Source organism: Lepisma saccharinum, chromosome 16, assembly GCF_977018435.1.
Source record: "Lepisma saccharinum chromosome 16, izLepSacc3.1, whole genome shotgun sequence".
Lineage (NCBI taxonomy): Eukaryota > Metazoa > Arthropoda > Insecta > Zygentoma > Lepismatidae > Lepisma > Lepisma saccharinum.
The window spans coordinates 4,829,059-4,851,993 of NC_139244.1; the positions used below are offsets into that span (position 1 = coordinate 4,829,059).

General features: G+C 38.5%; 1 long non-coding RNA gene and 1 pseudogene across 1 annotated transcript in view; one reads left to right on the forward strand and one right to left on the reverse strand.

The window, feature by feature from the left end:
• Positions 1 to 1,597: 1,597 nt before the first annotated feature.
• Positions 1,598 to 22,935, reverse strand: part of LOC145999865 (uncharacterized) — a 320,014-nt gene continuing 298,676 nt past the window's right edge. The window contains exon 3 of the long non-coding RNA XR_014443444.1: positions 1,598 to 1,678. This is a non-coding gene — a long non-coding RNA (uncharacterized LOC145999865). The remainder of the gene's footprint in view (positions 1,679 to 22,935) is intronic.
• LOC146000126 (large ribosomal subunit protein uL3 pseudogene) lies at positions 18,611 to 19,389 on the forward strand (annotated as a pseudogene).

Here is a 22,935-nt window from a genome sequence, read left to right on the forward strand (position 1 = left end):
CGACTACAGTATCATAGAAGGCCCACTCTGAAAGGAGATAAATTGGTTGATTTGGTGTTTTAAGTCAACTTTATGCATAGTAAGGCTAATCGGGACTGGACCTACAGTTTAAAGTGGGATCCGAACCAAGTGCATAAAATAACATGAACCGTGTGGTTCGCAAACCCATCGTTTGCATATGGAATGGAAGGTCATGGGTTCAAACCTGCTTCTTTGCAACATCTTTTTCGGGAAGTAAACGGCTTTGGACGAGAATGCTTATCTACGTTTCTTGGACATTTCTGTTGATATTTCTGCGATTTATGTCCAGCATTTCCGGATGCAGAAAGTTGACATGTAAGTTCTTAATATATGTTAACTTATAACAGCTGAATGAAAGGAAAAGTATTTCCTAAAATCCTGCCAATCACTGATAGATTAAAAACATTAGTAGAAGCATTACTTGAGGCATGCACAGTGGCGACGATTATGGAGTGTGGAGGGGCAGATTACCCAGCACTATGCTAAACATTATCTACCAACGGAAAGAAACTGTCCTTGCCCTCCCCCCACCTTGCCCCATCAGTTTTGAAACCCAATCGCCGCCACTGAGCATGCATCTCATAAATATTTACAGCAATATCATATAATATTATATTACGTTATTAGAACACTTCGTACTCGGTAAATAAAAAGGAAAAAAATAATATGGAAAGGGTGGAATTTGAACCTACGATGTTTCGATCTTGACGAAAACAGTAAAAAAACGAAAGTGCTGTCAACTAATCAACTACTCCAGGAGATTGCTAACAGAGAGCTCAGTAAAACACGTTCATCTCAGTTGAAGCAACATGTGCCGGAGTTTCGAACCATTTTTCGCCAAGAACCAAGGAAAGACACACTTTGCAGAATCGTTTGGTGTTGTGCAAGGTATCTTTACTAAACATTTCGCATAAAATCATCATAAATTTGCCTTCTTGCATTCAAATGTGACCGCAATTCTTTCCAGGTGGATGAGAACCTGTTCAGTGTTTCACAATGCACATACATTTTCCTATTTTCAAATTCAGAACGAAGAATCTTCAAATATTTTCAACATTCGTATTTCTACTTAACATTTTTTGTCTACTCATATATTTTATTACTGCTTTAGGGTATCTTTACTTTATGGAATGTGAAAGAATAAAAAAAAAAAATTACGAGCGTTTTCATTCAGGAAGAAGAAATGTTGCAAAGTTGGCTACTCTTAGTTGGCTCTGAAGCGCTATGCTGCCAAATTTACGAATTCCGGACTTTGAAATTTTTCAGGGCGGTCAAATAAGATGTTGCGAAGTGTACAGCTCGTCCTTACAGTCCACATTCTAAGAGCTCGATCAAGATAAGAGTTGAGCGGTGGCGCTGTAGTCGCAGGGTTCACAACTTCACAGAATCACAGGCAGGAAAGAAGGGGAGCGAAAGGAGAAAACATTCTTATCTTGTTTAAGCTGTAGAACACACCGTGAACACTGAGCTAATTTTTTCCCTTCAATTAAATTATCATGGAAATAAACAGTTTCCTTCAGTTGCACTGAATATCATGTTAACTATTGCTCTTTAAAACTTATCTGAAACAGCAATACCCGATATGGAAGCTGAACAGCTTAATGTTACTTAGTTTGGTTGGGTGTAGAAACTAACCTCTTCCTCCTCTGAAAAATCACTGAAAAGAAAGAAAAACAACCTTTAATAAGGTACTTTAACACCACACCAAGTACATTTATTCATTGACAAAATCTCAACATATTTTGAATGTCATGCTGGCCAGAATGTTAGATGTAAAGTTCGTGTGAAGAACGGTCTAGCAGCAGTGTGTGAATGAAATCATTAAATAATGGTTGGGGAGTCCATTTACACACAAACACACGATGTGCAAATTATAATAATTATTACATTATTAAACATACATAATTGAATGCAATTAATGAATAATTAAATCAATATGTTAAATAGGAATAGATATGTAGCAAATTAAAATTCCTTCAACTGGTTCAAAAGGTCAATAAATTACAGAATATTTGAGATGGATCTATTAAGTATTACTTTTTATTTCTTTCGTTTTTGTTTTCTAATATTGAACAATGATATTTTCATCCTTATATTTGTCTTACATTCTATTATATGTAATGCTTTGGATGTATATCTGTTAATGGTATCTCTTAATAGGAAATTATCCTTATCAGTCGAATTTGTGTAGGTTTTTAATCGACGCTAATACTACATTGCTGCTTTTGGCTGCGTGTTATTTATTTATTTATTTATTTATTTACATAAATGAACCCAACAGGCTGATGCCCAGTTAGAGAGTTCATATTACAGATTATCATACGTGCTTCAGTGAGCGTTATTTGAGAGTGTTTTCATTACATTGTTTTTAAATTGCATATATGACATACAGAATAAATCAATATTTCTGTTTTAATTCAGCACAAGATACATCTCCCAGTTATGTTGAACATATTATACTACAATACAAGAAAATAAATTATGAAATGAATGAACAATATTTACAATAAGTTATGCTCTTGTTGATGTGAGTATTTTCTTTCCTTCAGTGCACTACTTTGTCTCTGTGAGTATAGTTGCAAAAATAGTTGGTCACTTCGTGACTAGTTTGACTTGGAACTGAAAGCCACGATACAACTACAAAAAGTTTGGATAATCCCTCGTTTTGTGAACATGGCAAGAAGTCTATTTCGGAAGTTGTAGTATTATGCTGTGCAGCTTCCTAGGACCAGAAACAACCTCGTGGTGAGGGCGAGAGAGAGAGGAAACATCTATTTGTTGACTTTTATTGACTTTTGCCAACTCCACCCTTCTCCATTTTAAGATAAAGTGGACGAGGAGGAAGTAAAGTGGCCTTTTCACCTGACTCCACCCCACCCCACCCCTCCACTGGCAACGACTTCCCAGCGTGCACTGCGGCAGGTCAGCCATTAATAATTAAAAACAGTCGTTATGTGAGTAGCCGGGAGCTGGGGAGACACTAAATTGAAGCCACTCCGGTAATCTTTACTCTGCAGGGTAAATATTTGGTTGCGAATCCGCTTGACATTCGACTGCCAGGTTGGCGGGCGGGCACTTGTTTTCGCTAGACTCGCCTCCCTTGCTCTCTCAAACCTCTTTTCTTGTAAAATCCTTCTCGCGTCGCTTTCAGAGTAAAATACTGAAGTGGGCGGCTGCTTTTGTTTCGCAGGAACTTTTTTCCAAGACGTGGGGTATTTGAAATTCCATTTCGGGCTAAGGCTAACTTACCATACGAGCAGGCACTTATGTGGAAATATATTTCGGAAGAGGTCCTCATCTGCTAGCCAAGTGCCCCACATGTAAAAACTACCACCACTTATTATTATTATTATTATTATTATTATCATCATCATAAAATAGTATATATAGGTCTACTAATACCATAGGTATAATAATAATTGGATAATAATAATAATTATTATTACTACACTAGTAACTAAAAAGATGGTGTGAAAATATAGAAATAAATCATGGTTCATTATCTAGCTTATTTTTAAGTAAGACTACTAAAATTGGAATAAAAATCAGTTGTTACACCATGCCAAATATGTAGAAAACTGCAAGAAAAAGATTGTTATTCCAGTTGATGAAAGTCCCTGATTTATTATTTTACGAATATTCATATTTATCTTCGCATCGTCTTGGAAGTCGTAGATACATTAATATATTTAAAAAAAAAATTATTATCATTAAATTTCCGGGGGGTCCTGACCCCTGGCTCCCTCTAAATACGTCCTTGCTTAAGAGTTCAATCAAAATAAAGTTTGACTTAATTTGTTTGAAAGAAACAGTCTATGCAAGAAGTAAAATGTCTACAGAAAAACTAAAAAAAAAAAATGTAATGTTGGTTTTACTCCATTAGCAAAAAACTTCTGCCATTTTGAAAATTTCACATATTTTCATTAAAGTCTTTGTAGCATGGAAATCATTACAATTACATGCATGGTGTTTATAGATTTCACCGAGACGAAGCCGGCCTTGTAAAAATCGAGATGAGGCTTTACGAGAAATGAGCGAAGACAGACTTGCGGTCGAGTGAGACCGTTATCTAATTCCATAACCATTCTGTGTCGCTCAAGACGTTGGCATGATATTTGCGGGGGAGGGAAATCTTAAAATTACTTTACTATTACTTCTCCAGACAAGCGAAGCAGCTATCTACCTGATTAATTATAAATGAGTCGTATATTGCTTGCTTCTTTATTACAAAATCAATCCATTAGTGGAATTGCGAGCCCGTGAGGTTTGCATACATATTGAAGATAAAAATCAGTTTCTTTTCAAGGGCTCGTAGTATCGAAAGGAGGCATCAAACGCAAAAACATTACAAAGAAAAAAATGTTTACCTTAATGACTTCCATACGCTGCAAAAGTTTATGTGGTGATACTCTGTTCATGTTTATACTATATCTTTCGAGACGAGAACGTGATGGATGTCTATTAACTCGAGACGAGACCGAGATAATGCGAAGTCTCGTCGTGTGCAATCCCTAATGGTGTCTTTGCAGACTGTACCTGTTAATCGGCTATCATACAAGAGCTTAAAAATTAGATTCGATTCGTAAATAGTGTGTGATAATTAAAAACATCATTCTATGAAGGAAAATTCGAAACATGTTTATTTTTGAGGGTCTAACAGTATGTTTATCGAAATTATTTCAACAACGGTTGTAGAGCATAAAATATACTCAAAGATTCCCATATGTCATATTGAAGAAAATGTGACTGGAGGTACAGTGGGATGCATAAGTATCACCAAGCAAATTGTCCATCATCAGGTTTATTCTCTTTGTTTTGTGCAATCAAAGGTTCAAAAATTAAAACAAAACGCCAAACATGTTGACAACTTCTATACCAGCATACGTGGAAATGCATGAGAAAAAGTAATAAAAGTAGTGATGGACAATTTGCCGAGCAATGCTTGTGCATCCCACTGTACGAATAATACTGTTTACACATTACAGTCCAGTCCTAGTTCTCAAATTCTACGAAAAGCTACCCTTGAATTTTATATTTCTCTCTACGAGGGTAAATGTAACACACAAGTACAATAACAGTTATCCTAAACGAAAAATCCATTTATCACACTCTTTTCCCTCTCCTGCCACCTAGCGGAATGGTTGAAGTTTAGATGAGCGTGCTGTTTTCTCAGCGGAATCGAATCATCTGTTTCTTGATCTATGGTTTAGACACTTTCTTTTTTCTCCCCAACTCATGGAACAAAATTCTTCCAAGTCACTTGGCAGAAAAAGTGTCCCTGATCGGTAAACAATGCAAACACAAGTTCTTTTTTGTTGTCTTTCGCTGGAGAACAGCCTCTGAAATAACTTTTGATAGCATAGTTTGCTCTGTTTTTACAACTCGAGGAAAATAAAGTAAATTATAAAGTCACTTCTGAGGGAAGAATAATATTATCATCCAGATTGTTCAGCTGATTCAACAGTTTTCGTTCACATGGAATTTCATTTCATGTGTTCTCGAAAATAAATTGGGAAACGGTTTAATTAAGACAGTGGGAATTAACAGGATGAGATATTGGAAATTCTCCCCTCAAAACAAAGTAGCCACGGTTACCAACGTAAGTGTTATATCTTTGTCAACGATGAAGTAATGGATGATATTCAACTTGACGTCATCATTCAGTGCACGGGAAGAAACAGCATGGTCAGCAAACAGATTCGCATGTTATAACGAAAGCCCGAAAGCGTATGAGAAGCCTTTTTAACTGCGAGAAATTTGCTATATTTTATAGGTACACATTCCTCATATGATCATGTTAATCATAGCTTGATCACTTCGACAAATGCCATACGCACAATACCTACCGGCCTCCCCGATGGCGCAGTGGTAGCGTCGCTTCGTTGCCTTGTAATCAAGGTGTCCCGGGTTCGATACCCGGTGGAGGCACATAGTGGTTCGGATTCCACTTTAAACTGTAGGTCCAGTCCCGATTAGCCTTACTGTACACAAACTGGACTTAAAACAGCAAAGCAATCAATAAATCAAACAATATTTACCCAGCATGTTTTTTACGCAGGATCTGACATGTTTGCCCGAAATATCGTGGCGGGCGTGATTTCGCGCAGTGAATTGCGGGGGAAGTTGATTGCTGAATATTATCCATTGAATCATTTCTATACTTGAGGTTGATTGATTGATCGATCGACCTGTAGCACGCGTGAAATTACTTTCACATATTTTTAGACTCTTTCTGCAAGGAAATAGACCAAAACAGCACTAAAATACTATCTTTTGAACAAAATTATTATTTGATTTAAAATCGCATATAAGCTTATATGTTTGTTTTTATATCTGTTGTTATGAAAACATATCAGTCTTTTGTTCTAGACACACACACACACACACAGCGTACACATTGAAATCGACCAAAATATAGGGTGTGTATCCGAACAATAATAATTATTAAAAAAAATACAATATAAGCAATTTCTTAACTAATTTATGTAAGGGAAGAATCGTTCGTGACAATTTCTATGATTGCAGTTGTAATTTTATCACAGAGGATAATCGGAAATGGACTTGCTTCCTTCCATGATTTACTACTATTAGTATACTAAGTATTAGGAGGGAATCTGAAGGTGCAGAAGAGGATGCAAGCACCCCTCCTTTTTCCCCCTGGTTCTCTTATGGCCTCTTGCGCAAGCAAAGTGAACATTTTTGATAATTTCCACACACTTAATTTTAATGTTACATAAATGAATTTAAAAAAATCAAATTGTCTAAATTAGGAAAACAGCAATTCATTTGTAAACAAGAAACAAAGGGAACATAAAACTTAACTTGGACCAAGATAATATTTGTTTAATAGAGTCGGGTCACGATTTACTGGTATGTGGCTATCTGCCTGCCAGTACAATACTTTCAACGAGACAGTACATAATATGTGCGGCACGACCAAAGCCACACAGAAAAATGTGTTTATTTTTGGAATTTCGTACATTGACCCAGTTCGTAAAGCAAGGAAATCAAATATTTCCTTCTATTCCTGGAGAAAACTGAATCTAACTCATTATAAAAGTGGGATATTGTAGAGTTCTTAAATATAACGAGCCAAATTACCCATCACTACGTTAACTTAATTTCCTTTTCTTTACGCAGTGTGAAGTTCAAGAATTGAAACAAAACGCCAACGAAACAATTTACAACCTGCACACCAGCATCAGTGCAATTGCATTCCATTAAAACGTGCAGGATATAGAAAAGAAAATTGTAGTGGACAATTTGCCTGATCCTTTTTTGTGTCCACATTTGAAAAGAAGGACTTGCACATTGTTCATGTCCTTGTAACTGATCTGCGTCTTCCGTCCGCTTGGAGGAGCTAGTGATTACGATTGCTTCTCGGTGAAGTACTGCGGTATCCTTATTTTGTGCAAACTCTGTACGTCTAGATATGTTTTTTGCGTGTATGTAATTGGTGCAAATTCAACTCTCTGTCAACTACTGTCGTTTTTTCTATAAAAGCACACTTTTGTGCTTGTTATTCCATGTAGTGGCTTGTTACTTTTTCAAACTTCGGCAAAATTTGCTCTTCAAGTGCTGAGGGGTCGACCAGAAAGGGACGAGGGGCCATAATCCCATAAAAATAAAACGCCTCTTTCGAAAAAAAAAAATCGAGGGGATGATCTTGGATGTCCCATCCGAAGAAGGGGAGGAGTGGGGTCGGGGGGGGGGGGGGTTGTCACTGGATGTACACAGAAGATAGGACGGGAGGAAAACAGGATATGGGAATCAATAAAAGAACATAAATGCAAAGTCGATTTATTGCGGGGACTGTCGTATTATACCAGACCCCCTAGAGATTGAATTTTTTGTTGAAGGACAGTTCACGCTGCAGGGGCGGGGGGAAGATTTGCAGCCGCCCTCCCGCTAACACAGAGAAACGGAAGAAAGTCTGAATAAACATGATCGCTGGTCCAGAGAACGTTATCGGCTTAAACACGCGGCGAAGTAGATTTTCGCTTATGGCTTTTCGGAGGGAGTCTCCGTTGGTGATCTTCATTTGTTCACGGCGACTGAAGAGGGAAGCGGCCATTTCTTCCCCCCACCTCTTTTGCAGTTGAACTGCAAGGGCGGGCGATCTCGTGGATTCTTTTTTCCAATTTTGGTACGTTTCTTTCTTTTGAGGCTTTATCAACTCAAGTTCACTCGCTTAGAGTTGTTATGAAAGGCTGTCTAGAAAGAGGGCATCCATGTATCTCTTGGCTCAAATGAAGAGATCGTGTTTTATTTAATTTTCTTGCTTTTAGGTAACACGGATAAGAGCAACGACAATTAATATTTTCAAATCGTAAAGTCTGCAGTTGTTACGTACCCAATAGGACCAAGTAATGTAGTTTGCCAAAGCGGAACAGAGATGGCAGCACCAGGTGTGCAAGACTAAGAATTAGCATAATATATGTGAATAACCTTATAAATAAGAACAAAGCAAATTGGAAAGATGAAAAACAATAGAATCTACTATAAGAAGATAAAGAATACATATAAAAGAAATAAATTAATGTATATACGCGATAAATTAAAGTAGTGATCATATGTAAGTTAATATGAAAATTAAAAGAAGTCAAAGCACTGATACAAGTTTGTGTCTTTGAACAGATATTGAATCTGTATGATTGATTTACACCAGCGGCGGCGCGTTCCAATCGACGCCCCACAGCACTTTTGGTTGCGCGTGTCAATCGCTTGGCACCAAGTATACACTCTGTTGTACCCAGTTAGTGTTGGCGCGTTCCAATCGCAGCCGCAAGGGAGGAGATTAAAGGATATATGAATTCATAAATCGTCAAAAAGCTGAAAAAGAAGGAAGTCCAGATCCAGAACGTCAATTAAGAAGGAAGTCTACCCTGAAGATATTCTAGCTGAGGTTTACGATTAAGATTTATGCCCCTTGCACCAAATGCAGGTAGCACAGTGCGCTCAAGTCGTTTCCATTTAGTTGGGTTTATTAGTGGTTAGAATGGTTGATGACGAGACAAGAGTAGCAACATTCTTTTACTTATTTTCTTGTTTTCTACCACTTTTGGCTAATCTCGACGATGAACTAGAGTGGGGCTCAGATTGGGAAACGCACCCAGAATCTTCGGTGCCGGGACCTTCAATATATATTTCATAGCAAATTCCATTCAATTATGGTAGACGGTAGTGCATTACTTATTGTTTATCTTATATTATGATTTCTTCTGGGAGACTGGAAGGAGCGACAGGTTTTCTAAAATATTAGTTTTAAAGACTCAAGAGAAAAAAATCGTATTCTTCTTAGGATGTGATACATTTACATATGTATGGATGTTGATACATGCACGATTTAAAGGGGACTGGTTGAAAATTACGACTTCGGTTGACTGGAGTCTCTAATAGCATGATAACATTTTACATAGCATAAAATCGATTCTGGTATGCTTTCCGACAGAAAAGAGAAATGATTTGACAGGCGATATCTGTATATAGTGCTCCCTTTCCCCCGAAGTGCAAAAAACTAGCAACCAGAGTGGGGAATTTCCCCTCATTCCCCCCTTCAACTATCAAGGAGAACAAAACTCTGAACCTTAAAAAGGCATTACATGAAAGGTGTGGAGAAGATAATGGAAAGTTTAAAAGTTTTTGCCTTTATTCTAATAGTTTTATCCTTTGAACTATTTAAAGTCTCCACATTTAAGGTTACATATTCCGGTAATAAATCTTCACTTTTCATATGTATTTTTTGTATTACTTTTACAACCTGTTATAAAAATTATAGCAGTTAATAATAGAGCTGTTTTTAATTTGGACATATTCTTTATTCTATTTAATTATATTGAATCCTGAATATCATAATTATTACCTATAATTGAGTGGTTATTATCCTTTTCAAGTTTTATTAAAATATCTGGCAATATGGCCTCAAAACAAATATTATTTATGAAATTACTACTGGTTTTAAACAGAGTTTATCTGGCAAGAAATTACGTCATCAAATTGAGGAGTGTGGGTTTATGAAGTCATTAGTGGAACACTTTAATGATTTTTTTATTTAAATGAAAATCAGTACAGAGATTCTTAGTAGAAAAATACACTGCACAGCAAGTGAATAGTTATCGTAAACATATGTACATCCAGATAAGACTGTAGTGTTCTACGAGTTATCGTGTAGTTCAAGCGTAAAGATTTCGACTTGTCTGTTTGAAGCAAGTTTATGACATAACTGCAATTCTCCACTGTCCAATCACAACTCGTTGAAGGTATAGCGTACAATTTCTTCTCCGGTCCAATCCAAAGTTAGTTCACAAAAGCCCAAAGCTTGAATCCCATCTGGGCACCTTCCTCCCCACTCGAGAAATCTCCGATTCCCCCAGAATGCACCTCGCAGAAGAAGAAACTCGAGACCCAGAGAAGAAGGTTAAATATTTCAGGCCAATAAAAGTGAGAGAGAGTGAAAGTGCGTTTGTTGAAGATCAAAGGGAAACGTGGAAGAAGCGGAGGGCAAAAGGCAGGAATTTTGCAATCACGGGGAGGGAAAGAAGAGGCGAGAAATTTCGAGAATCCTTGTCTTGCTTCTTTCGTTTCAAATCCGCTCTCTCTTGCCCCCGATTCCTTCTTTATTTGAGTCCCGAGCTTTTTGATTTGGACAAAGAATGTTAATATTGGTTAATGCGTCTCGCGTGAGAGCCCGACTGGGGTGACGCCTTCGAGAGAAAGAAGCAGAATCGATTACGACTGGACTGAATCGCTGCCTGTAATCATCACGAAAACGGTGGCTGTGGATTACACCAACCGTGCAGTGAGACGCACAAATACTAGGTAAACTGTAAGCAAGAAATTTTAATTGGACATTATCCATTAACTAGTGCTTTAAACCAGAGCCGGCCCTAGGGAGGGGCAACGTGGGCACTTGCCCTAGGCCCCGTGCCAGATAAAAGTAATTCTATGCCTACAGTAGGCTTCGAATTAATCAACTAAAGGCCGAATCCCACGGAACTGGATTTCCAGTACGAATGCCCTACTTGGCACTAAACTGGCCACCTGGGTGAAAATCATGGCCGCCGGGCTGGCTGCTTGACTGGTTTTGAGGAATAGGCCATGTTCTAATTGCAACTGACTTTCCTCGACTAGATTCTGTACAACAGCCAATCAGAGCGAAGTTTGGCCATGTGAAGGTAATCTGCGAGTTTGCCGAAGGAAAGTTTTTTATCTGTGGTTTTCGAGTGTTGGTTATTTTTGTTCGCTTCTCGACAAAAGAAATAGTAACAGAGATGATTTGCATTCGTATTCAGTTCATTATTATTTAGGCATTTATGCAAAGCGATGAAACTTGTACATGACAAATATGATTAGCTGATAATGAAAATCCTTATTATTACAAGTGTATTAAATGTTTGATATATTTAGTTGAACAAAACATATTTTTCTATGAATGAATCCTGCGAATCTCATGTGTGAACTCGCACGTCTCTTTACCTTGGGAGCCTCGTGGTACACAGGCAACTCACGCTACCATGCTACAACGTCAAGGGTGTCCCCGTGGACAAAATTTTACAGATGGTTCGTGAAAATCTTATTTAGTGATGCTGTTATTGTTGCAATTAATACAAACAATTTTAAAAAGTGTGTATCAAATAAATAATTGTACATTTTCTTTTATATTTATTTTTACCTTTAAAATTTCATTTAAATCTGACAAGTAAATAAAAACACATTCTCACTCATGAACAGTTTTCAAATTTTTGCAATTGTGCGTTTGGCCTTGAATTATTGCTGGCCAGCTCCTCGAACGATAACGATACAATAGTATTCGGCAGAGTCATGTTACAAATAACAAAAGATTCAATGCTCAGAAAAAAACAATAACAATACTCAGAAAAAAAGACAAATAAGCTGTGAGCATATGCAACTCACGACACGTGTTATATTTGGCTCAATTTCTAATCTATCAAGAAACCTATTGCTTTCAACGTTTTTATTATATTCTCGTAATAGAACATCGTGGCCCCATGGACTTTTTTCTATTTTGGCAGTCAACATGTTAATTGTAATTAATTATGTATTGTTTTTGCTTAATTTCTTCCATTTGTCACGCACGCAATGCAATGGCAGCTGCCACTACTTGCGAAGGACGACGTGACTTCCAGTCGGTCGTAAAGTTGTATATCCAAATATACTGTAGACAAATGAGGCACAGGCGAAGAAAAAACGTACAACCACTGATCGGTCGCACGGCAGCTGCTAAACTGGACGCGACGAACGTCTCGACGCTACTGTCAACTCAACCTCTTTCACAGCGAGCGCGGCTCTGCTCGTCTTACCTACCTGCGAGACTTACTATGGCCGTTACGCGCGCTTATTCACGCATGAGGGTTGACCTTAGCTTAATGTAAGACGCAATTCATCTGCGTAACATATATATATATGTATGTTCATATAACTATAACTGTGTGTTATTTCACTCTCCACTACAGATAACCTTTCAGTAACACACACACAGAGAGCTGCAAGTTATGGTAATCCTAGCCTGCCTCAATCTTCCAAATACCTTATGTTCTAATTTCACCTCGGCTAAAACTCAGACGGCTAAATGGGATACTCTGACCCCTCTCAGGTACGGGCTTGGTGAATAAAGCATTGAGAACTTAAGGGTGTTGTTGGTGAATCATGAAATAAATGAACGACTATTCTCAAATTTTAAGATTGGCAACTGCATCTTCTGGGAGGTTACTTTGACCTTTCTTTTCATTCATTTATATCCAGGAGATGGTTTATTTCCAATACATACGAAAGCTTACATTACACTCAAGTTACAATTTACAGTCCATGAATATCCTTAGATTTAAAAGAAATACAGAATCCCCTGTTCGTTAATATTCGATTCGATGAATCCAGAATTCTAATTTGCTGCATGTCTCCACGGGGAAAATCCAAATATGTATATGTGTAGGGAATAGTTACGTGTGTATGTGTGTCGCTAGGAGGAAGCCGTACCAGGGAAGAGAACCCTGTCGTTTTTGCAACCGTAGACGAAGCTTACGGCCTACCATTCAGTAGCAGACAAAAACTTTCGTACGTGCCCCTTCCTACAGTATTGCGACCAAAATGTGTCACGAGTATCGAAGTTAATACGGGCAGGATTTAAGCAGAATCGAATCTACGGGCTCCACTGAGTACTTGGGATCGAGAAACGTTAATAGGCAGAGATTGCAACAAGATACACGCCAATGATGACATTTTCATTGAAAAACGAGACATATTACATTACATGTCTAGTTTTGCTTCCTTGCCCAAATAAGTCTACGTTGAATAAATTTTGAAGAAGGCCAAAATAAAGTTCGGAGATCTGAAATTCTATCATTTATCCGTAAGAATGAGAATATATGGGTCAACAGTGACAAATACATGTCCAATAGGCAGGCGTCATTAACCTCAAAGGATTTCGGCCGATCCTAACCTGTCGTCCCATAACATTTTAAATTTCGAAGTATAAATTGTGCTTGGCGAAATACAGGTATCTTTATTCCCAAGTGTCATTAGATGTTTATATCGTAGAGCCGACGCTGATGGAATGCGTGCAAACTAAGCTCCGCATTGACTTATATACCTTTCCAATCGATGCTCTCTTGTTAAGCATTACGTAATTTGCACAGCGCGACTTGCGACATTTCCAAAAACTAAATACTCATCAATGTCTATATTCACAATTTCAATATCAAAGTTTAACTAATTTCCACGTTGCAGCAAAACCAAATAAAATTGTATAAGGGGAACGATTCGCCTTTGTTAATAAAGACTAAACTCTAATCATTCCCCGTTGCAACTTGAACCTTATTGAATACATTAAACTTAAAAGAACAGATTCGATCTTCCCATTGTTGCTAAACGAAATCTATGTCAATCTAAATCATAAACATTTTTCTGCCGTGAAAGAACACAGATTTACATATCCAATATTAAAGATTCGGTCAGAAAATTAACATATAGATTATTACATTAGGCTGCGTTTACACTTATTGTTACAATAAAGAAAATATTAGTGGATTATATAAGTCTAATAATAATATTTCTATTTATCAAAAATTATGAAATGTGAAATATTAATAATCAAATAATAAGAACTAACTAATATAAAATATCCAAGAATAATTAACGCACATGGATATGAGCCGTGAGGTTCATATCATATGGCCCCCACTTTGAAAATCGTTTCTTGGACGAAATATATATACATACATAAATGAAGGAGAAGAACGATTTACAGAGAATATGCACTATACAAATTACCCTTTTTTTTCACAAAAATACTAAATAATACGCAATATTAATACAAAGGAATATTTACAGGTACAGACATCCACTAAAACCATTAAATATCTATGGGTATTACAAACATATTATATACACCAAACACCTGGAGTGTTAGTCATAATATCTCCTTTAAATTTCAAGGAACTTTCATGCAAACAATGCCCTTATTGACACAAACATGTTTCATCAGCCTTTTCTTTAATTTGCTACGGCTGCCCACATACTTAAGTTCTGCAACCATACGGCTAACAAGTTCTTCAAACTTCAGTTGTTTTCCAGTGATTTGCTCGGAAATCTTCTCCTTAAGATTCTGATTAGAACCTTGATCGATTTCACACACTAAAGGAAAATTTCCTTTCGAGTCTACCTCACTGATTTCTTCCATTTCATTCCAAACTGACTCTTCACCAAGGGCACTAAGTTCGTCATAAAGTCTTGGCGATATGGTTAGATCCACCAACATTTCATCGTCCAGACTAATCTCACTTAAACCATCACCTTCACATATTGTTCGGGAACATTCCGGTTTTTCTTCTACAGGCACTTGCATTTTCATAGTCTTTATAATTAAGTCCATTCGGGATTCTTTGCGACAACCGCAAAGGTTACACATCTCGATTTCTTCTTCAGTTTGTACCGCCACATCCATTACATCTCTCTGCACATGCACGGCGCCTTGCATCATCGTAGAGAGCAACGGATCTCGACCACCATCTTGAATTCGTATAGGATTCTTGAAGTCTTTAGTGCCAGCAATTTCCTCAACTTCTTTTACGTTTGTCCCAGAGAGTTCTGCGGTTAACGATTTCCTCAACAGGGAAAATTGCAAAGACATCTCTTCTTTTAGATATTTCTTCAAGTCGGCAATTTCTTTTGTCACGTGTTCACGCAGCGAATCCTCCAAAGGTTGGATCTGCTCGGACACAACTTCTGAAATTAGTTTCTCTGTTTGTATTTCTCTGTACATATCTTGTTCTGTCTTTTCGAATTCTTTCTGCCACTCGACGTATTTTCTTGAATTTATTTCATGTAGCTTACGCTGATACTCCATCCTTTTCTTCCCTTCTTCTGGATTTACTTCCGGTCGGACGTAAGACATTAGCTTTAGTGGATCCTTGTTATATAATTGCGCCTCTGACACAACTGATGAACATCCAAAGGACGTTGAGTGTTTTATCTTAAAGGACTGCATCTCTGGATTCAATTAAAATGTTTATCTTCCTTCCGTCTCAATCTAGCTATCACCAATCTTTTTCTCAATCGAGCCTTCACCAATCTTCTCTCAATCGGGAATCACCAATCTTTTCTCAATCGAGCCTTCACCAACCTTTTCTCAATCGGGAATCACCAATCTTTTCTCAAACGAGCCCCACGTTTAGGCGCCAATTGTCACGCACGCAATGCAATGGCAGCTGCCACTACTTGCGAAGGACGACGTGACTTCCAGTCGGTCGTAAAGTTGTATATCCAAATATACTGTAGACAAATGAGGCACAGGCGAAGAAAAAACGTACAACCACTGATCGGTCGCACGGCAGCTGCTAAACTGGACGCGACGAACGTCTCGACGCTACTGTCAACTCAACCTCTTTCACAGCGAGCGCGGCTCTGCTCGTCTTACCTACCTGCGAGACTTACTATGGCCGTTACGCGCGCTTATTCACGCATGAGGGTTGACCTTAGCTTAATGTAAGACGCAATTCATCTGCGTAACATATATATATATGTATGTTCATATAACTATAACTGTGTGTTATTTCACTCTCCACTACAGATAACCTTTCAGTAACACACACACAGAGAGCTGCAAGTTATGGTAATCCTAGCCTGCCTCAATCTTCCAAATACCTTATGTTCTAATTTCACCTCGGCTAAAACTCAGACGGCTAAATGGGATACTCTGACCCCTCTCAGGTACGGGCTTGGTGAATAAAGCATTGAGAACTTAAGGGTGTTGTTGGTGAATCATGAAATAAATGAACGACTATTCTCAAATTTTAAGATTGGCAACTGCATCTTCTGGGAGGTTACTTTGACCTTTCTTTTCATTCATTTATATCCAGGAGATGGTTTATTTCCAATACATACGAAAGCTTACATTACACTCAAGTTACAATTTACAGTCCATGAATATCCTTAGATTTAAAAGAAATACAGAATCCCCTGTTCGTTAATATTCGATTCGATGAATCCAGAATTCTAATTTGCTGCATGTCTCCACGGGGAAAATCCAAATATGTATATGTGTAGGGAATAGTTACGTGTGTATGTGTGTCGCTAGGAGGAAGCCGTACCAGGGAAGAGAACCCTGTCGTTTTTGCAACCGTAGACGAAGCTTACGGCCTACCATTCAGTAGCAGACAAAAACTTTCGTACGTGCCCCTTCCTACAGTATTGCGACCAAAATGTGTCACGAGTATCGAAGTTAATACGGGCAGGATTTAAGCAGAATCGAATCTACGGGCTCCACTGAGTACTTGGGATCGAGAAACGTTAATAGGCAGAGATTGCAACAAGATACACGCCAATGATGACATTTTCATTGAAAAACGAGACATATTACATTACATGTCTAGTTTTGCTTCCTTGCCCAAATAAGTCTACGTTGAATAAATTTTGAAGAAGGCCAAAATAAAGTTCGGAGATCTGAAATTCTATCATTTATCCGTAAGAATGAGAATATATGGGTCAACAGTGACAAATACATGTCCAATAGGCAGGCGTCATTAACCTCAAAGGATTTCGGCCGATCCTAACCTGTCGTCCCATAACATTTTAAATTTCGAAGTATAAATTGTGCTTGGCGAAATACAGGTATCTTTATTCCCAAGTGTCATTAGATGTTTATATCGTAGAGCCGACGCTGATGGAATGCGTGCAAACTAAGCTCCGCATTGACTTATATACCTTTCCAATCGATGCTCTCTTGTTAAGCATTACGTAATTTGCACAGCGCGACTTGCGACATTTCCAAAAACTAAATACTCATCAATGTCTATATTCACAATTTCAATATCAAAGTTTAACTAATTTCCACGTTGCAGCAAAACCAAATAAAATTGTATAAGGGGAACGATTCGCCTTTGTTAATAAAGACTAAACTCTAATCATTCCCCGTTGCAACTTGAACCTTATTGAATACATTAAACTTAAAAGAACAGATTCGATCTTCCCATTGTTGCTAAACGAAATCTATGTCAATCTAAATCATAAACATTTTTCTGCCGTGAAAGAACACAGATTTACATATCCAATATTAAAGATTCGGTCAGAAAATTAACATATAGATTATTACATTAGGCTGCGTTTACACTTATTGTTACAATAAAGAAAATATTAGTGGATTATATAAGTCTAATAATAATATTTCTATTTATCAAAAATTATGAAATGTGAAATATTAATAATCAAATAATAAGAACTAACTAATATAAAATATCCAAGAATAATTAACGCACATGGATATGAGCCGTGAGGTTCATATCACATTGAGATTACCATTCTGGAAACCCCACTCGTTGGGTACAGCCCAACCCCTCGTGGAGAAGGGCTATGGCCAGGCACGTATCTAGAAATATGTTTCGGGGGGGGGGGGGTCTGAACCAAGTGTCACAGGAATAATAATAATAATGTTTAAATTATAATAATTATATTAAATAAAATTAATACTATTAACAATATATAAATTCATATTATATTATTATTACACGAATAAGTAAAAAGACTGTATAACAATAGAGATATTATATTCATTATGTAGCTTAAGATCGGAATAATTTACATAAAAACAAGTGCCCTGGCAATGAAATTAATGTCAAATAGATAAATAATTGAATATTTATCGAATAACAAAAATGATGTTACATCCATTTGGAGAAAAGTAAGTTTCTGATTAATATTTTATGCATATTGAGTAGTAGTGTACATAAATCTTCTTTGTAATGTCATTCAGAGCCGTATGATCCCAATATAATCCTTGCCTTTTTAAAATTTCCGAGGAAATTAATAACCATCGATTATGCAACAAAAGCTAATATTTTCATTTCTTAATTTTAGTACTTGGTGTGTCTTTTGGTAGGGGAGTCCGCACCCCTGGACCCCCTAAATTCGTCATTCCTGTCCTTCAAAGCCGTATGGTCCCAATATAATCCTTGTCTTCCTATAAATTCAGAGGAAATTATACAACAAAGGCTAAAATAATATATTTTCCATTATTTTAGTACTTGATAAATCTTTCGGGGGCCGGGCCCCCTGGACCCCCCTAAATACGTTCTTGGCTATGGCTACCTTTTGGGCTGAGCATCTGAGTGAAGATTGTAAGAGTCGGTTCTATAAAACCTGGGCCGCTTCCAAGAAGGCATTCACCAAGGCTTCGATGAAATGGCAGGATGACCTTGGAAAGAAGTACGTTGAGAAGGAAGTGACGAAGATGAAGAAATACTGCAAGTGCATTCGGGTTGTTGCTCATGAAGTTACTGAGGAAGAGGTAGAAGAAAGCTCGCATAATGAACTATTTCCGAGAAGGTGGATTCGGCTAGGGAGCGCTCGGAGAAGGTCATCCCTGTGTACAATGTCTTCGCTCAGGATGAAATGATAGATGTGATTGGTGTGACCAAAGAAAAAGGATTTCAGGGCGTTACTTCAAGATGGCACACCAAGAAGTTGCCGCGCAAGACCCACAAAGGTCTGCGGAAGGTTGCATGCATTGGCGCTTGGCATCAAGGCAGCTGTGGCCAGAGCTGGTCAGAAGGGCTACCACCACCGCTCAGAAGTGAACAAGATCTACCACATTAGCCAGGGAATCCACACAAAGCATGGAAAGATTGTGAAGAACAATGCATCAACTGATTATGACTTGACGCAGAAGACAGTGGTCCCCAACAGGAGAACTCCCCCACTAAGGAGTAGTGAACAATGACTTTGTGATGGCCTAGGGTTGCCGTGTGAGAGCGAAGAAGAGCGTTGCTGCTCTCAGAAAGTCGAGGTTGGTGCACACGAAGAGATCTACATTGGAGAAAATGAACTTTCATCGATACTTCAGCCACGGTCTCTTCCTGACATCCCAAGATTAGATTACATTCATGGGTTCTCTCCCAAGAAAGACAGGGTCAAGGAAGAAAATGCTAGGAGCTTCATAAGTGTTGACAACCAAAGTAAGGACTTAAGAATAAAAGCTTTATAAAAAATAAAATAATAAAAACAATGTGCCCTGTAGAAAATTGTGATGCAAAGTTTACATCGAAAAGCAGTGTATATGTCCACTTTGTGAAACGCCCTCCCTTGCCCGGGAAAACAAATGCTACCACTACCTAGATAGAGGCGGCAAATCTCCCTCGGACAAGCGAAATAGCGTTACGGTCCAGGTTAAGTTCGTGTGTAGGAACCGGTGACCAACAGTGCATAGTGATAAGCCATATCGAATAAAAACAAAGACATATGTACTTTCAAATAACCACCTCTTTACCTGTAGCCGGGAAGCGGCTAGCTGCATACCTGAAAATCACGGGTAGCGACATGCGTACGAAATGATATAGCCCAAAATTAACATGAAAATAAAAAGTATATTCTATTCATAATCAACAAAAATCAATTTACTACATCTCCCCCTCTTTCACTCTCATTTTCATTCACACATTCAGTTCTCACGGGGTCATCGACACAAAGAATGATACATGACATGTACAGGTGTTATGACGATAAGCCCTAATTATTGCATTCTCAATTAATTTTACCTTACTTTTTGTCTAATCAGGTCATTTGTGATTCTGCTCCAGTGCTACTCAAATCCTAGCCAGCCCTTACTTAAGTTCACCTTTTTTAGAAAGAAACTAGTCGGCGCGGTGACAATACATTATTTGATCAGCATAAACAAAGGCGTCTCAACGGCAATTACATTCACGTGGGCGGACGTTTTCCTTTTACAAGACCTCACGTGGTTCCAAACATAACAAATAACCTCCGTTGAGTGACGCAAACATATACTCTCTAGCAGGCGGGACTTAAACACTTCGCCGCGACGAGCAATTCATATTACCAGGCAAATACTTTTACCAAATAATCACACATGCGGCCTGACATAGCTAGCACTGACACATAAAAAATGAACAAACCTCAAGTAGATCAAACAATTAAGTGGGCGGCGCTTTACTCTAATAGTACGCACTTTAAACAAATACAAAGGAGCACAAACAACAATAAATTTAAGACCATTAAAAAAATATCACAAGGAATAAGAAAAATCGACCTGAGACGAATAAATTACAAATGACAAGCGCGACGGGAGTTTGAAATAAAATTTCGAGTTGAGTGGGCGTTTTCAAAATGTTGACGAATTTCAAGGGCGTTCTCTAAATCAATCGGGCCGTCACGTGCTGACAATCACACAGATGAATACATTACCAACTCTCAGCTTCCGAAGTGCATCCGGGCGTCGTTATGGGCGATTGAAAAACACATAGTATTCACACGGAAGGTTTCCTTGGTCGCGACGATGAAGATGCGAAAAGTGTTCATACTTCTGGTTCCTCGGTTTCTCTTCCCCTCGGGATCGGTGGTCTGGGCGTCGGGACGTCAACGTGGCGGCTGGTAGGCATCATCGGCGTATCAATAGGGCGGCGTTCGACGTCTCTCTCTCTCTCTCCATGGCGGCGGATAGGCATCATCGGCGTAGTCTCTTCTGACATCGGGCGAATCGACGTAACGCCCTCATCTCTCTTCTTCCTCTAGCCCGCCATAGTTTCCGGTGTTCCTCGTTTCTCAAAAAATTATAAACGGCGTAAGGTAATCACAAAAACACGGTCTCGCTTCAACTTCTCCCAGCGGTTGAGGTAGGCGCACTCGTGTAGACTTACTGTCTATCACACACACTGGTGTTCGTAAAACACAACAAAGTCCATTGTACACGCAGAGGTAGCACGGAGCTGCTCTCGCTACAAGGATCGCGGTAAGACTGTATGTCGAAAAACCATGTCCTTCGTTTTATTAGGATTTTGAAAAAGGACGCTAGGCGCACGTTGAAGTGACGCTTCCGAAGAGGTCATTCCACTTTGCTATATTGTCTCCCAACTGGGACGAGCCGTGCTCGAAATTGAGTTTCTGCGGATTAAGCCTCAGCCTCGCTGTCGCCCATAGCTCAATTGCAACCGGTGTCCACAAACTGATCAATTACAACCGATTTGATCTGGCGTCCGTAATTGTTGCTTGATCGCGACGAAACTCCACACATCCGTCCTTGCACACATGCCGCTGCGCTGGTATAAGTTTCACATGAATCTGACCGCTGGAAACCGAGATATTTAAATGTTTGTCATTACGGTCGAATTTCCTAAGCTTTAGACGCATAACGTGACCCTTCAGGTGCTCACTGTTACGTACCCAATAGGACCAAGTAATGTGAATAGTTTGCCAAAGGCGAATAGAGATGGCAGCACCAGGCGTGCAAGGTTAAGAATTGGCATAATATATGTGAATAATTTTACAAATAAGAACAAAGCAAATTGGAAAGATGAAAAACAATAGTATATATTATAAGAAGACAAAGAATAAATATGAAAGAAGTAAATTAATATATATATCTTACAAATCAAATCAATGGTCACATGTAAGTTAATATGAAAATTAAGGAAGTCAAAGCACTGATACAAGTTTGTGTCTTTGAACAGATATTGCATCTGTATGATTGATTTACCATTCCTATAGGGGAAATTTTGTTTACATCAGTGGCGAGCGCGTTCTGATCGACGCCCCACAGCACTTTTTGGTTGCGCGGTTTAACCGTAGCACCTACTTGGATGCGCGTGTAAATCGTTTGCACCAAGTATACACTCTCTTGCACCTAGCTAGTGGTGGCGCGTTCCAATTGCAGCCCCAAGGGAGGATATTAGTATTATTCCCAAAGCTTAGAGGAAAAGGATAAAGGAATTCGTTAAATAGTCAAAACCGAAATAAATTGAAATCCAGAGGGAAGTCCAGATCCTCCATATCAAGAAGGAAGTCCAGATCCTCCATATTGAGAAGGAAGTCCAGATCCAGACCGTCCATTGAGAAGGAAGTTCCGATCCAGACCGTCCACCAAGAAGGAAGTCCCGATCCAGAACGTCCATTAAGAGGGAAGTCCAGATCCTCCATATCGAGAAGGAAGTTCAGATCCAGACCGTCCATTAAGAAGGAAGTCCCAATCCAGATCTGCCCATTACGAAGGAAGAATATTGAGATGGAAATTGACTGTAAACGAGAAAATTATAGAAGAATGTAGCTTATCATGTAAAATTCTTACTCCATGTATCCTGTGTTTAAATAATATATTCGTTTAAACGTCTCCATTGGAAGGCATCCTGTCTGGTTTCGTTGTCTACAAAGAACCCTACCCTGTAGATAAGCTAGCTGAGTTTTGAGATTAAGGTTTATGTACCTTTGCACCAAATGAAGGTAGCATAAATAAATGGCGACCAACTTTTGGGGCTAGAGAATTAGGAACCAGACAGCGAAGAGAGAAAGAATAATTGAAAATGGAGGAAAGGGATAAAGATGGAAATGAGAATGGAGAAGCTACAATGAAGGAAGACGGAGAAAAAAGGGAAACTTTCATTTGTTGCGGAGAGGAAG